Here is a 15,005-nt window from a genome sequence, read left to right as displayed (position 1 = left end):
CAGAGGGTTTCTGGGCTTTGAGTGACATTAGCAGTTGGCTCACCCTGCCCACTTCTGTTCCTCGACTTCTTTAGCACATCTCCACGCTCCCCCTTTATCATGGTTCCCAGCACTTCAGTTGTTTGGATCATTTCAGAAGAGAAAAGTCATTTTCAGTTTCTAGGAGTTTATTTTGTGTTCTGAAAGGCTGTTTCTCTCTAGCAAAACTTTATTTGGATTGTGTAGGATAAGCCAACAATGAGGGGGAATGTGACTTACAGCAGGCATGTCAAACTCGAAGCCTGCTGAGGGCCGTGAAAAAAAACTGATAGCTTTCAGGGCCACCTACGATTCCCATGATTTGTCGAGCAAAAAAACAAAACAAAACAAAAAAACAAAACCCATTTTAGGCACCAATACCGGACACCTGGCTTTTAGGTATGTTTTATAATATTACAATAATTTGATGTGTAAAATTATTTGCTCATATTAAATAATTTTAAAATTAATTTTACATAATTTTTAATTTAAATATAAATTTAAGGTACTTTTAAACTTTATATATGATACATACCTTGTTTTGTTGAAATAAAAACAAGTATAGACCATGGTCCATCGAAAAGAACAGGCTTCTGTGAAAATTTCAGATACTTTGTACGTTTGAGATTTTGCATAAAGATAGAATTATTCGTGCAATTGCAAAAAAAAAAGGCACATTTATTGATATCAAATTAATATACATTTTGTGATTTTATTTGGGAATAACTAACTAACTAAATATTAACAAAATAACCCATCCCTCCTCCCCCAGAGCCAGGCTCTCCCTGCCCCATTTCCCCCCTCAGCCTAATAGCTGGGTCCTGGAGTTGACATTGCCGCCTGAGGCGGTGGGGCAACATGAGCACAGCGGCCAGCTGTGAGCACTTGCTGGAGCACCCAGTGGAGCGGCCGTGAGCATGTGTGCGGAGCGTCCTGGCTGACTGTAAGCACCTGCTGGAGCACTCAATGGAGCGGCCATGAGCGTGTGTGTGGAGCGTCCTGGCTGGCTGTGAGCACCTGCTGGAGCACCCAATGGAGCGGCCATGAGCGTGTGTGTGGAGCGTCCTGGCTGGCTGTGAGCGCCTGCTGGAGTGTCCAGTGCAGAGCGCCCAGTCAGTTGTGTGTATGTGCACAGAGCAGCCTGGCTGGGCATGAGCAGGCACTGGGCTATGTGCTCCCAGCAGCCAGTAGGCTGCAAAAATTTTCCAGCGGGCTGCATGCAGCCCTCCAAATGTCAGGTTGACATGCCTGACTTACAGCTATCCCTGCAAAGACCTGCATGCTGAAACTCAGCTAGCTTTGCATTGGGAGGTGAAAGCAAAATCAGCAGAAACAGTGAGGGCTGTGGTGCACTAGCAGGGTTGCACATGAAACCTATATTTTTGTATCAGAATCCAAACAAAAGTTTGTGTCTCTATGCTTTTCTGTCTGGAAACAATTTTATGGTCTTGTGTTTCTTTTTAGTAAGACAATGTTAAGCTGGTCATGAGAGTTGAATAAATCTTTGCAAATGGTATTGAAGAAACTTGTTGGCTTCATCAAACTTGAGTTCTGCCAGGCCCTGTGAACACCGACCGGCAAGCATTCCTGGCTCTATTGCACGGTGTCTCTGAGTTGTAATACTGTAATGGAAATTCCAGTAGACTCATTATAATGCTTTGCCTGGCTTCTGATTCCTTCTGGAGCACTAGAAATCCAAGACCCACTGTGTTGCTCCAAAACAGAGGAAAACATTTCAGTTTAGATTTCCAGTAGGTTGTTTTTTTGTTGATGAGCAACGGGAAGACAGGTAATACAGCAATACAAAGAAATAGTAGGTATGTGATATTTACAGTATGGGGGACAGGCAGACCTAGAGGTAGTGGTTCTTTATGGACCAGTTAATGAGTAAATGTTCTCTCACATGGCAAGAAGTGTTTCTGGAATAAAGGCTGCAGCAGGTTAAGTGCAGACTCCCTCTACGAGCGCTTGGTACTTCTGAAAGCCTGGTGCACTGTATAACATAAATACAAACAAACTTTGGAAAATACCTTTTCAAAAACACCTCAGGCAAAGCACATGGCTGGGCAAGGTGTGTTGAAAAGTATTGGAGGTGGTGGAGGAAGAGAAGTGGAAGCTGTTTGAGAGAACAGTTGCTTGTTTGTAGCTTTCAGCAGCCCAAGCTCTAGGCATCACAACCTTCGGAAGGCCCTAGGGACCCTTGATATTTTTGCCTTGAGCTCTTGGTCCACACACGCAAACTCATGTATTAACAAACCTGAATGATCAGGCTTTCAACCCACTAGCAAAGGATCAGATCTCCTAAATACTCCTTGCATTGAACAGTTCTCCAGCTTGAGGAAAACCAGTGGGCTCTTGCTGACTGTCTCCCAGTGATTGGGTTATTTCTGTATGTGCCTCTTTTACAAAAACTTGGGTGCAGAAAATTATTAAGCACGGGCCATTAAGGGGTTAAATGAAATGCCCAGGCCTAGAATCCATTCTGTAAGAAGGCATTGGCTAGAGGACATTTAGCTACACCTGGCTGATGTGCTCCCAGCAAGATTGCAGGCTTATCAGCAAAGATAAACACTGGAGTTTCCAAAACCCTGCTCCAGCCACTTATTTGAGATCCTTTTTCAGAAACTAGGCAAAAAATGCAAGATCGTCTTGGAGATAAGAGCTCCTTCCAGGAGAGCAGCCAGCAGATTTTTTGGAAACAGAAGCTGTATTAATATGTGGTTTGGAACAGGTACAAGTGATATTAGTTTACCTGCTTCATAACAGAACCCTTAAGCTGTTCAGGAATCATGTGGGCTTAGCTCTGTCATCTTCATTATCAGTCTGAGTACCCAAACCTAGAACAATAGCAGGCTTTTTTGCTGCCTTTGCGCCCCAGAATTTTGTTACCTATTTACCACTCTCCGTAAATACCCTGCACTCCTGTAGTGGTGCTTCCCCCCCCCCGCCCCCCACTGGTGCTAAGGGAGGGAGGGAGATATTCCTCATAAGAACAGCCATACTAGGTCATACCAAAGGTCCATCTAGTCCACTATCCTGTCTTCTGACAATGGCCAATGCCAGACTTATCAGAGGGAACAAACTGAATAGGGGATCATCAAGTGATCCACCACTCATTGCTCATTCCCAGCAAACAGAGGCTAGGGACACCATTCCTACCTATCCTGGCTAAGAGCTGTTGATGGACCTATCCTCGAACTTATGTAATTCCTTTGAGCCCTGTTGTAGTCTTGACCTTTACACCATCCTCTGGCAAAGAGTTCCGTCAGTTGACTGTGCATTGTGTGAAAGATTTCTTCCTTTTTGTTTGCTTTTAAACTAGGTTAAAGTAAAAACGTCAGACTGTGTATAGGCAATTTAAGTCTGAAAAAAAACTGTTCATAAAATATCTAGCTTTTATATCGTTTATATATAACTGGCTTCTTTTCCTCTTTTCTTTATTACTACCTAAAGATTCAATTTATTTGAATTTGGAGATGGATGAAGAAAAACTAGAATAGAAGTAGAGCCTGCGTCTCCAAGTACCCACCTGTCAATTAATACTAACAATTCAGAATGTTCCCTGTGTATTGCGAGACTGGCAGCTTCTCCCACCAAGAAAGTTTGTGCCATTTTGAAATCCCATCCTGGGCTTCTCTGTTTTGCCATTGAAGCTGATTGACACGTGTGTGTGCAGTCCCTTTATACTGGCCTGGACTGGAGTTTTAAAATCCCAGCATTTCTGGGCTGTGACAGCATTGGGTGGGTGTTTCAGGCTATGTTTTTAGCTTAGTTGCATGCAGTTTAAAAATAGTGTGGCAAACTCTTCTACAAACCAAGTGGTAGAGAGATTTATAAAAAACACATTTATCCCAAACCTAAGGGAGGGCCTCTGAACTTGGGAACGGGAGGCTTTTGATTCTAGGTGCCCAAACCCGCATTAATTTTCACACTTAAATGACTAATGTGGGTTCCCTGTGCTAAAAGGCATATGTGGAGGAAGGTGTGAGTGAAGAAGTCAGTGTTGGTGTGAACACTGGATTTCCTGGTTCTGTGCTTTCTGTATCCTAACAATAGTATATTGTGGCATTAACTCACCCTACTGGGGAAAGACTAGATTCTGACCCATTAGAGTAGGGGTAGGCAATAATTTTTGATGGGGGGTCACTCCAAGAATTTGGTAAGTTGTCAAGGACTGCACTCTTCACAGTATTAATGGAGGAGGCGCAGGGTCTGGGAGGGAGGTTGGGTGCAGAAGGGAGCTCGGGATAGGAGATTAGGGTGGAGGAAGGGGTGTGGGATGTGGGAGGATGTTTGAATGAAGGGAGGCAGTATGGGGGCAGGGGATGCAAGATCTGGGAGAGGTTTGTGGCCTGAAGGAGGAATGTAGGATGGGGTGCAGGGATTTGGGTTGTGACCTAAGGCAGGGGGTTGGAGTTCCGGGTCTGGGAGGGGGTATGGGTGTAAGACTTGGAATGTGGAGGGTTTGGGTTACGTGGGGCAGGGGAGCAGAAGGTTGCGGGTGGGTTTGGATTATGTGAGGTAGGAGGTGCAGGAAGAAGGCAGAGGGAAGGAGGGAGGCTGGAATGCCCAACGCAGGTTCTGGCAGGGAGGTACTTACCTGGGTGCCTCCCAGCCAACAGCCTGGCAGGATCCTCAGCCAGGCTTCCTGCCTTCCATGCCCCTGCATGCCTCTTTTAGCAACTGGCTGTGGGAGCCATGTGCTTCTCCGAGTGCTGAAACCTCAGGGTTTTCCTGCCTGTGGGAGCTGCAAGATTGTGCTGGTACAGGGACAGGCCATGGAGCCTCTCCCCTTCTCCCCCTGTGCTCACAGAATTGAGAGAAGCACATGGTCATCCTGTGCAGAGGGGTGAACAGGCAGGAAACCTGGCTGAGGCTCTCACTGGGTGGTATTTTGCCAGCCCTCACATTAGGAGGAGACCAGCGTGTTGCTAGTTTTATGTTTGATCTCAATTGCTCTTTACAGCTTATAGTAACATGCTAATTTTGTCAGGTGGGAGGTGATAATGGGTGAATTTTCTGCTAGAGTGTAGCTGAGCTGCAGGTGAATTTTTGTCATCTGGGCTGTGCTGTATTGAGAGAGAGGAATTTCTTTTTAGCCTAATCTTTGGTCTTAGAGCAGTTTGGAGTTCTGTGAATCAAAAAGGCTCTTGACATTTGACTCAGGTGTCTTAGTTTTCATCTTCCATTCCCTTTCTTTGTATCTAAAACTGCCAGTGTTTAAGTGAAGTGACAAGTTTAAAATTCTAAGACTAGTCTGAGCCGGAGTGGCCATCTGTCTGCCACAGTGTGTTCTAGTCTCAGTGTCCTCTGATTGCCCGTTTGCTTATCTCTTCCTGTAGGGGAAGATACCTCTCACCAAGGCTAGAATCTGTTTAAATAGATTTTCAATCCCCTCCTGGTTTGAGGATTTATCCCACTGATGCAACTTGGGATCTGTCCTACATTGGACACCTACATGTAGGGATGTAAGTGACTTGTTGACTATCCAATAAGTATAAGCTTATCAGCTAGTCGTGTAGTGATTTGACTAGTCACACCCCCCCACGCCGCCCCTCGCTACCTTTATTAGAGAGAGGCAGTGGGAGGGAAGAAAGATCTGGTGCTGGAGGGCGGAGGGAGCTGGCTTAAAAGCCAGTTCCCCCCCAGCTCCATCTCCATGGGGGTGGGCAGCAGAGGCGGAGGCACAGCAGGGAAACATTGTGAGCGGGGACTGAAGCAGTTCCCACTCGTACTGGTTCCAGCTGCCTTGCTTCTGCTTTTGAAATGTACAAGAGCCTCATGGAGCTCTTATACATTTCAAAAGCTGAAGAGATTGCAGGAAGCACAGGGCCAACAGAGGACGGCTTGAGTCCCCCACTCACCCATGTGCCCTGAGGTGCTTCTACTTTTGAAATGTACAAATCCCTGCAGTTCCCCGCTGCTCTTCTGCCTTCTAAATGTAGTAAGTGACACCGATGGCTCTTGCTATATTTAAAAGGGTGAGGCACAGCTCCCCCTTATTGACTAATCAAGTACAGGCAGTCCCCGGGTTACGTACAAGATAGGGACTGTAGGTTTGTTCTTAAGTTGAATTTGTATGCAAGTCGGAACTGGTACATATTATAGGAGAAACTCTAGCCAAACATTTCTCCAGAGCTCAGTTTTATTCTCCCACACCTCACTTCCCTCAGTTCTTTATTCTCAAGCTGAGGTGTCTGCTGAGAAAAGCCGCTCCGCATCTCCCTGGTCTGCTGGAGGGGGAAGCAGCTAGTGCGGGGTTGCCTCATCACGTTTGTAAGTAGGGATCCGATGTAAGTCGGATCCATGTAACCCGGGGACTGCCTGTAGTCAATGGAAATTCCTTCAATTAATCGATTAGCTGATTAATTGAATATCCCTAGCTACATACTCAATTTATATTGTGCCTCAGACTTGCAGCATGGGGAGGAGCAGCATGTCAGCACTCAGAAGGGATGACGAACAATTTTTGTGCAGTTTGAAAAGTCCTAAGCAGTCTGTGGGTCCTTTCTAATAGGCAGGGCCCTACCAAATTCATAGTCCATTATGGCCAATTCCATGGCCATAGGATTTGAGAATTGGTAAATTTCAGTGTTATAACCATGGGATCCTGATCCAAAAGAAGATGTGTGAGAGGAGGGGTGTGTGTCACGAATAGGGATATTAAGGTTTAACAGGTTAACTGATGGGCAAGCAGGGGCAGCTCCAGCCCCACAGGGGGCCTAACATGGACAGGGGCTGCTTCAGCCCATCCCTGTGGGGCACCTTGGCCTGCTGCAGGCAGAGGCAACTCTGGTGTCCTGGGACAGTGCAGCATCTGCCTATGGCCAGGGAGATGCAGGAAAGGGCTGCTGTGTCTGGGCTGACGCAGCCCCTGCCTGCAGGGGGAGGGAGCGGGCCAGCCCAGTGATGGTTGTGGGGCTCCCTGCTCGCCCCCTCTTTAGTCAGTTAACTGGTTAAATAATATTTTTAACTGAATAGCCAGTGAAATGGGATTTTACATCCCTACTCACAAACCTGTTGCAGGGGAATCCTGGGATTGCAACCCTCACTTCTGTGCTGACGTCAGAGCTGGACTCCAAAGGTAGCAACCACAGAGCTTCCGTTGCAGTTGCAGGAGGTTCTAAGAGCTGGGCCTGGTCTAGTCTCCCATTCCCCTCCCTTTGCCAGAGCAGTTTGTCGTTCCTCTGTCGTCGGAAGTAGGAAGCCCCCTTTGATGGGGTGCTACTAGGAACAAGGAGACTTCCGATTTCACAGGGAAAGAAAGGCTTATTTCATGATCCACGCACATTTTTCACCACCATGAAATTGGTAGGACCTTATTCATAGGCCTTTAAAGCAGAGGCCTTCTAGGGGGGAGCAGTAAGTAGGGCCACTACTTCAATGGTTTAATCCTAACCCTCTTTCTTGCTTGGTAGGCTCCACTTGTATTCTGAATGAAAAGCAGTAGCTCTTCCCTTCATCACTAGCACAGCGTGATCAGTGACATTAGGAGCACCCTGGGAACACTATACAAAAAAAGTGTTGTTGAAAGTCCACTGTAAGCACTGCACCAGGCAATTTTATTGCACCACTGTTGTGCCCAGCACCTGTATGGTAGGTGTGGGCTAATTTTTGTCTTAATATATAAACTAGAAGATTTATGTGGTCTTGCTTGCATCCTTAACTCCAGTTAAGTTTTGTTTTTCATTTAAATCATTGCTCTTGAGTGGGGTTAGGGGTGAGGGTGGGGGTTCAGGATGCATGATGCCCCAGGATACAGGCTGCCTCAATGCAGCAGCTTGGGGGTCAGAGGAGAAGCACCTCTTCATGGCTGCTGAAGCACCAGTGGGCATAGCCAGGGGTGGGGAGGTGATTACCGGGTTGGGGCAGGTCTAGGTTTGTCTGCCCCCTGCACTCCCCAGCCAGAGTGAAGAATGGAGCAAATTGTGCTTTTCCCTTGCTCCTTGACTAAGGGGAACAGCTAGCAATGTTCCCATATGAATGGAGGGTAGGGGGAAGCTGCATGCTCTCTGACCTCTCTAAGGGGTGCCTGGGACAGTGGGAGGGTGGAGTGGGGCAGGGGGGAGACATACCCCCAGCTAGCCCCTTTCACCTGCCTGGGATTTTTTTTGGTCTCTTTTTTTGTGTGTATGTGGTTGTAATGCATCCTTATATTCCTCAGGTAGAGAAAGGAGCTTCAGCTCCCCCGCTCAAAACCAAACCCATACTTTGCTTTAAATTATAAGAGAAAGCTGTATACCAAATTTGGTGATCTTAGCGCTTACCATTTAAGAGGAGTTATTGGACAGACAGACAGACTGGCTTGCTCACTCAGAGAAACTCTCCCAAATATATAGTAGATGTGAGACTTTCTGTGGATGGAACATTATTATTTTCTTTTTGAATGCATCAAAGAATTTAGAGAGGGTAGGAGGAATAACTCAGTGATGGGTGCTGTAAATGCCTAGGTGGAATGAGAAGGAAACAAGATAGGCATATAGGGATTAAGAAACTGCTCTATTGTAAAATTCTCCAAATCAAGAACAAACTTCCAAGTTTCAAATATTACTTTCTTCAAAAGCTGATTTTTAACTCAGTAAAACTAATACAGTTGGAGAGCTGTGGTTGACTGCTACTAGAATCTAGAGCCTCTTTGTCACTGCTGAAAACTTTAGCCCAGCACTGTGTCAGGTTTGATGTCCAAGTACACGTCCCTTGTAGAAGTGTTCTGTCTGTTAAGGACCACCAGAGGGAATTTAGACGTTGCTATAACGAAATTCTGTTTGGGAGAAAACATAAATCCTCTCATGCTCTGGTTTTGCATTCTGTCTTCATGTCAGGGCCCGTAAATGAGCTATGGTGATGAATTTGGATGCCAATCAACTGCTAATGCAGGGGACAGGTGAGAGATATAGTATATCCAATTTCTTCTAAAGACATTTTCCAAATTGAGGGTTTTTTTGGGGGAGAGGGGCGGAAGTGGGCTAGTGGGCTTCTTCAGTGAGAAGAAAAAGCCATCAGAGTCTAGGATTTACTTTTGAGACAATCAAAAATAGGTGAGGCCCTCAGTATGTCACTTGGTCCATCCCCCTGTGTGGGGACAGGATGAAGTATACCTAGACCAGTGATAACCAACCAGTAAATCGGAATCTACCAGTAGATCTTGGAGCCTCTGACAGGGGATCCTGACTGGGTTGGCTGAGAAGCTATCAGCACTGGCACTTCAGTTGCCCCTCCCCCCACTGTTATGCTGCTTCTGCCCTCTGCTTTGGGGCTGCCCCCTTGGGAGGCCTCCTGCTTGCTATGCAGGGTATGGGAGGGAGAAAAGAGGTGGCGCTGATGTCAGGGTGTCCCTCCTCCCCCCATTTCTGTATCCCATTCTCCACACAGAGAGAAGGGGATGGAGGGAGCTTGGCAGTGCAAATCTCTCTCACTCTCACACACTGTGGCTATGTCTAGACTGCAGGCTTCTTTCGAAAGAGGCTCTTTCGAAAGCATCTTTCGAAAGAGCCTCTTTCGAAAGATCGCGTCTAGACTGCAGGCGGATCTTTCGAAAGAGAAATCCGCTTTTTCGAAAGAGAGCACCCAGCGAGTCTGGATGCTCTCTTTCGAAGACGGCCTCTTTACATTGAAGAACGCCTTCTTTCGAAAGAGGAACTTTCGAAAGAAGGCGTTCTTCCTCATAAATTGAGGTTTACCGCCATCAAAAGAAAAGCCGCGTTCTTTCGAAATAATTTCGAAAGAACGCGGCTTGAGTCTGGACGCAGGGGAAGTTTTTTCGGGAAAAGGCTACTTTTCCCGAAAAAAACCCTGAGTCTGGACACGGCCTGTGTGTGTGTCTGTCATTCTCACAAACACACACTGTCCTTCCCTCTCATTTCCTGACCCAACCCATATATGTGGGGTTGTTGTTACTACTGTTACTGCTTGCAAAGTGGGTTAGTTTGGTTTTTAACTGGTCTGTGCATTTCATAACTTTCATTTCTCTCTTAAATGTAATTCTTTGAGCAGTGAGTTCTAAAATGCCCAACCTGTCACGTTTGGAGTCATTATCCCTGTGGTAACTGCTGCTCCTGGAAGTGACTGGCATGTCCCTGCAGCTCCCATTGATCAATAACAGATTCGTGGCCAGTAGAAGCTGTGGGCTCAGTGTCTGTAGATGAGGGACAGCGCATGGCACTATGGAGCCATTGCTAGTACATGCCAGCTGCTTTCAGGAGTGATGCAGGGCTAGGGTAGGAGTAAGCCTATCTTAACCCCACTGCTCCACCACCCAGAAGCCTTCTCAGTTAAATGGTGCCCAGCCAGAGCCTGCTTCCTGAACCCCTGTCCTATCCCTGATCCTCCTCCTACACTAACCTAAGGATGTTAAAATGTGGTTATCTGGCTAATCGTATAGTTGATATAATTTGTATTGACTATACGATTAGTTGATAGGATTGCTCTGCAGAGCTGCAGCAGGAGTAGCTCCAGAAGTCGTTTCAAGCTGGGACTGAGCAGTCCTGGCTCGTGCTGGCTCTGGGAGCCACCCATGCTGTGGCTCTGCATTATAAACCTCTCATAGAGGCAGCAAGGGTCAGAGAATGCTGCAGGGAGCACAGAGCCAACAGGACTCTTGTACACTTCAAAGGTTGAAGCAGTCACAATGGGAACCAGTGCAAGTGGGACCTGCTTCAGTCCCCACTCACGCTGTTTCCCTGCTGTCCGCTCCCCCACCACAGAGTTTGTGCTGCAGGGAGCTGGCTTCCTCTAGCACAAGTTTCTGCTTTCCCCCCCCCCCCCCCCGCTGCCTCTCTTTGATAAAAGCAGCAAAGGGGGGGGGGGGAAGCAACTAGTCGTGTCACTACTAGAGTATCGGATAAGCTTATGCTTATCGGATCGTCAATTAGTCGCTTACATTCCTAACCCAATCTCCTGCCCAAGATGTGATTCACCCTGCACCCACTCCTTCCCAGACTTTGCACCTTGAAACCCTTCCTGGACCCCAATCCCCCACCCTGGCGTAAGCCTGGAGCCCCTCCCACACTGCAACTCCTTGGGCCAAGAGCAGAGCCTTCACCTCAACCCCTTACCCCAGCCTGGTGAAAGTGAGTGAGGATGGGGGAAGCAGGGGGATAGAGTGAGCAAGGTGAGGCCTCAGAGAAGGGGTGGAAAGGAAGTGGCACAAGGGTATTTGGGTTTGAGGTGGATCTTACATTGCACATCTATTGAAAAAGTGATCTTGTGGTTAAAAGATTGGAGACCACTGACCTAGACCGATAGACAGGAGTTAATGTAACATGTTTCTTAAAAGCCTCCAGTAATAGGGACTCTACAACCTCTTATGTAACCTGTTAGATTGGATGTAAAAATGTTATTCCTAAGTATCCCTTGTAGCAAACTAAGCAGATTACTACTTGTCCTGTCCTAAGTGGACATGGAGAATAGTTGATCTGTCCTCTTTATAACAGCCTTTCATTTATGTGAATTCTTTCATGTGTTCCTTCAGCCTTCTCTTCTCTAAGCTAAGCATTCCCAGTTCTGTCAACATTTCCTCCTAGGTCATGTTTTCTAAACTTTTTTTTTTTTTTTTTTTTTTTTTTGCCCTCCTCTTGACTGTCTCCAGTGTTTTCATATCCTTTCAAATATGGCACCCAAAACGGAACACAATACTTAAATTGAGGCTTCACTAGTGCTGAGTAGGGTGGAATGGTTACCTTCACTATTTTGTTAATACATCCCAGAATGCCCCCCCTTTCAGCAAAATCACACTGACTTTCAATTTGTGATCGTCTACATCTACAGCCTCATAGAGTTCTGTTTAGTAATGCTGCCTAGCCAGTTATTTTCCACTTTTTTTCTTCCCAAAAGTTGTTCTTTGCACTTGTCTTTAGTGAATTGCATCTTGTTGATTTCATACTGATTTGTCAAGATCATTTTAAAATTTGATCCTTTTCTCCAGATTGCTTGTAACTCCTCTGACTGAGATGTCATCTGCAGATTTTGTAAGCATACTCCCTACACTTTCATCCATCATAAATGAAAATATTCTGAAGAAAACCTCTGAAGAAGTGGGCTGTGCCCACGAAAGCTCATGATACCATCTACATGTTTTGTTAGTCTATAAAGTGCTACCAGACTATTTGTTGTTTTTTAAGTTTATCTTGTACAGACTAACTCAGCTACCCCTCTGAAGCTTCTGAAAACATTGACTAGTACCGTACTCAGATCAGATACCTGTGGGACCTCTATTGATGTGTCCTACAGTTTGATAGTGAACAATTGATAACTGCTTTTGGCATGTGGTCTTTCAGTCAACTTTCATGGTGGATGTTAAGGATGTGAATGGTTACCCAGTAAGTGTTACCAAGAAACTGCTCCTTCCCACAGCCTGGAAATCAGCAATCTTGCGGGGGTCAGAAGCGGGAGTGTATGTGGGGAATTTTAACTCCGGGGAGGACAAGTCAAAGGGTAGGGACTACAGAAAAAACAGCTGACTCAGCTTCTAGTCTAACTTGTCCTAGTAAAAAAGTTAAGGCCAGGTCTACATTAGGGGATAAATTTGAATTAAGATCCACAACTCCAGCTACGTTATTTGCTTAGCTGGAGTCAACGTAACTTTGGCACCGTTCCCACTGGGGGAGGTCGACAGGAGAAATGCTCCCATTCACTTCCTGTACTCCTTGGGAGGAGTAAGAGTACCCGTGCTGATAGGGGTGCCTTCAGTGTTCAATTTACTGGGTCCTTATTAAGACCTGCTAAATTGAATGCCAGAAGATCGACCTCTGGACCGATGAGCCACAAGTAAGTTTAGAGATGGCCTACATTATAGAAACACAAGGTAAGCATTCTGGCAAACATGAGAGGGAGGGAGGGTTCAGTCTTGTTCATACCCTATGCCAGTGGTCCCCAACCTCTTGGGGCGGCCGGGCACCTGGGACCGGCACTGCACATGCGCTGTGCGCCCAGGACAGGGGCTGCCCATGCACCCCGGGGCCGGCACCGGCATGTGCCACGTGCCCGGGGCTGGGGCTGTGGCCAGCACCGCACGTGCCGCATGCCCGGGGGCAGGGCTGGCCCAGATTGTTCAGCAGGCACACACAAATTCCCCAGCGGATGCCATGGCGCCTGCAAGCACCACATTGGGGACCACTGTCCTAAGCAAAATCTGATAGCATGGAAAGGATTCAGAAATAACTTACCATTAGTTCCCTTAACTTTCTCAGGCCATGTCTCTGCTACAGAATTTACATGGACATAATTACATTGGCATACAGCCACAACAGTTATTAAATTGCTTGTTTGCATACTTGGCTTCTTGTGTCAGGAGTGTGCATCCTCATCAGAAGCATTCATATGGGTTGTACTGTTGCTTTGCGATATTGTGGCGTGACTTTTGAAAGTCAGTAACAGTCGATATGAGTAGTGTAATGTGTACCCTGATATTGTGTCAGCCTAACTGCATCAACTGTAACTCTGCCACTCAGAAAAAACGATGTAGCGCTTTAAAGACTAACTAAACCATCTTGTTAGTCTTTTAAAGTGCTACATAGTTTTTCCTTTTGTTTTAGCAAGATCAGACTACCTCTCTATTACACTTCCACTTAGGATTGTGATGTCATTAAGGACAGATCTACACTAGGAAAGTGAAAGTGTAACTGTATACGTGGCTAACTTATGAGCCTGTGCTCATTGGTTAACCTTCACAGTTACACGCAGATTCCCAGTACATGCAGGGAGCCAGCTTAAAAGCTCCCCAGGCATTATGGCTCCTGGGGAGGTACCTGCTTTTCTATGTGCTGCTGCCTCTATATCAGAGGCAGCAGTGTGGGAGTGTCAGTGCAGGGGCAGCAAGTGGGAGCTGGAACACACAGGGAGTAGGCTTAAAAGCCAGCTTTCTGCATGCACTGGCTTCCAGGGAGCCAACTGCCACAACTATGTAGCTGTTGAAACCATGTAGCCACTGAAATTTTTATTTTTATTATTAAATGCATTTTAACATCTCTACACTGAAGGCACTGCATCAGTGCCACTATAGCACTTCCATCAAGATGCTTCTCTGATGAAGGGAGGGAGTTCTCTCACTGGTGCACCTCCCTTAGGCAGTAGCTGTGTCCATGGGAGATGCTCTTCCATCGACATAGCACTGTTTGGGGGAGGAGGGTTAGGTTACTATAACTCTGTCCCCCTCAGTTATCTCTCTAAATCTGCAGTGTAGACTTGGCAGAGAGTCACTTCCTTGGCGGTAGCCAAATTTAAATTAAGACTCTCCCACAGCTAGGTTGACACAAAGCCACTTACATCACCCTAATCACATAGTGCCAACCAAGCTGAAGTGATTTAGGCACTTAAGTCACATTGGAACTTTTGAAAATTTTACCTAAGATCTCCTTTGCCCTGTTGCCAACCTCTGGTTTCTGTGCCTAGGATGGGGCTCTCCTCCAGCAAGGTGAGGTTGCTAATGAGGCTCAGCATTTTCCCTGAGAGTTAGGTTGAGAGAGGTGTGGATTCCGATGCCTTTGATCCCGATTGTCTAATATTAAAAGATTAGAACAGTGGGACCCAAAAAGCAACAATTGGCAAACAGCCTCTCTGGAAACCACTCTTGCTGCCCTGGGGCCATGCTGCATTCCAAAGAGACTTGCTGCAAAGGGCTGCCTTCTCAGCATGTCTCCCAGGTAGCATAGAGGATGAGCTGTGTCTGCTGTAGCTCTCATTCTAATGCTGCCCAGGTCATTGCATAGGATTTGCAGAGGCGGGAGGGAGAGTCTGAGACATGTTCAAAACAATATTTCAGTTCTACTTGTGTTCTGGTTATGATGGCTTAAAACAGAAGCTAAGCTTTATTGTATGTGTGAGAACACTCATTCATGCTGCATAAAAATCTATAGTATGAGCTCCTGCCTTGCTAATGTACACATTCTTGGGAAGCAAATATCTCCTGCATTTTCACCCCACTCCCCTAACCCCTTAAATCTAGTTGTCCAGTGATGTTTCTAGAGAAGAGCTATTTCTTTAGATGAGAG

The 15,005-nt window shown here is 46.4% G+C and overlaps 1 protein-coding gene across 20 annotated transcripts in view; it reads left to right on the top strand.

The window, feature by feature from the left end:
- HIC2 (HIC ZBTB transcriptional repressor 2) overlaps window positions 1-15,005 on the top strand; it is a 135,850-nt gene that overhangs the window by 45,083 nt on the left and 75,762 nt on the right. The window contains exon 5 of one of the 20 annotated variants that reach the window (XM_075898252.1): window positions 8,841-8,902. The exons of the other annotated variants lie outside the window; for them this stretch is intronic. The gene's annotated coding sequence lies outside the window, so the exon portion shown is untranslated. The remainder of the gene's footprint in view (window positions 1-8,840; window positions 8,903-15,005) is intronic. 20 annotated transcript variants of the gene reach the window in all.

Source organism: Pelodiscus sinensis, chromosome 15 (genome assembly GCF_049634645.1).
Source record: "Pelodiscus sinensis isolate JC-2024 chromosome 15, ASM4963464v1, whole genome shotgun sequence".
Classification (NCBI taxonomy): Eukaryota; Metazoa; Chordata; order Testudines; family Trionychidae; genus Pelodiscus; species Pelodiscus sinensis.
Note: the sequence above shows the minus strand (reverse complement) of the source record. Positions and strands in the feature narration are given on the sequence as shown.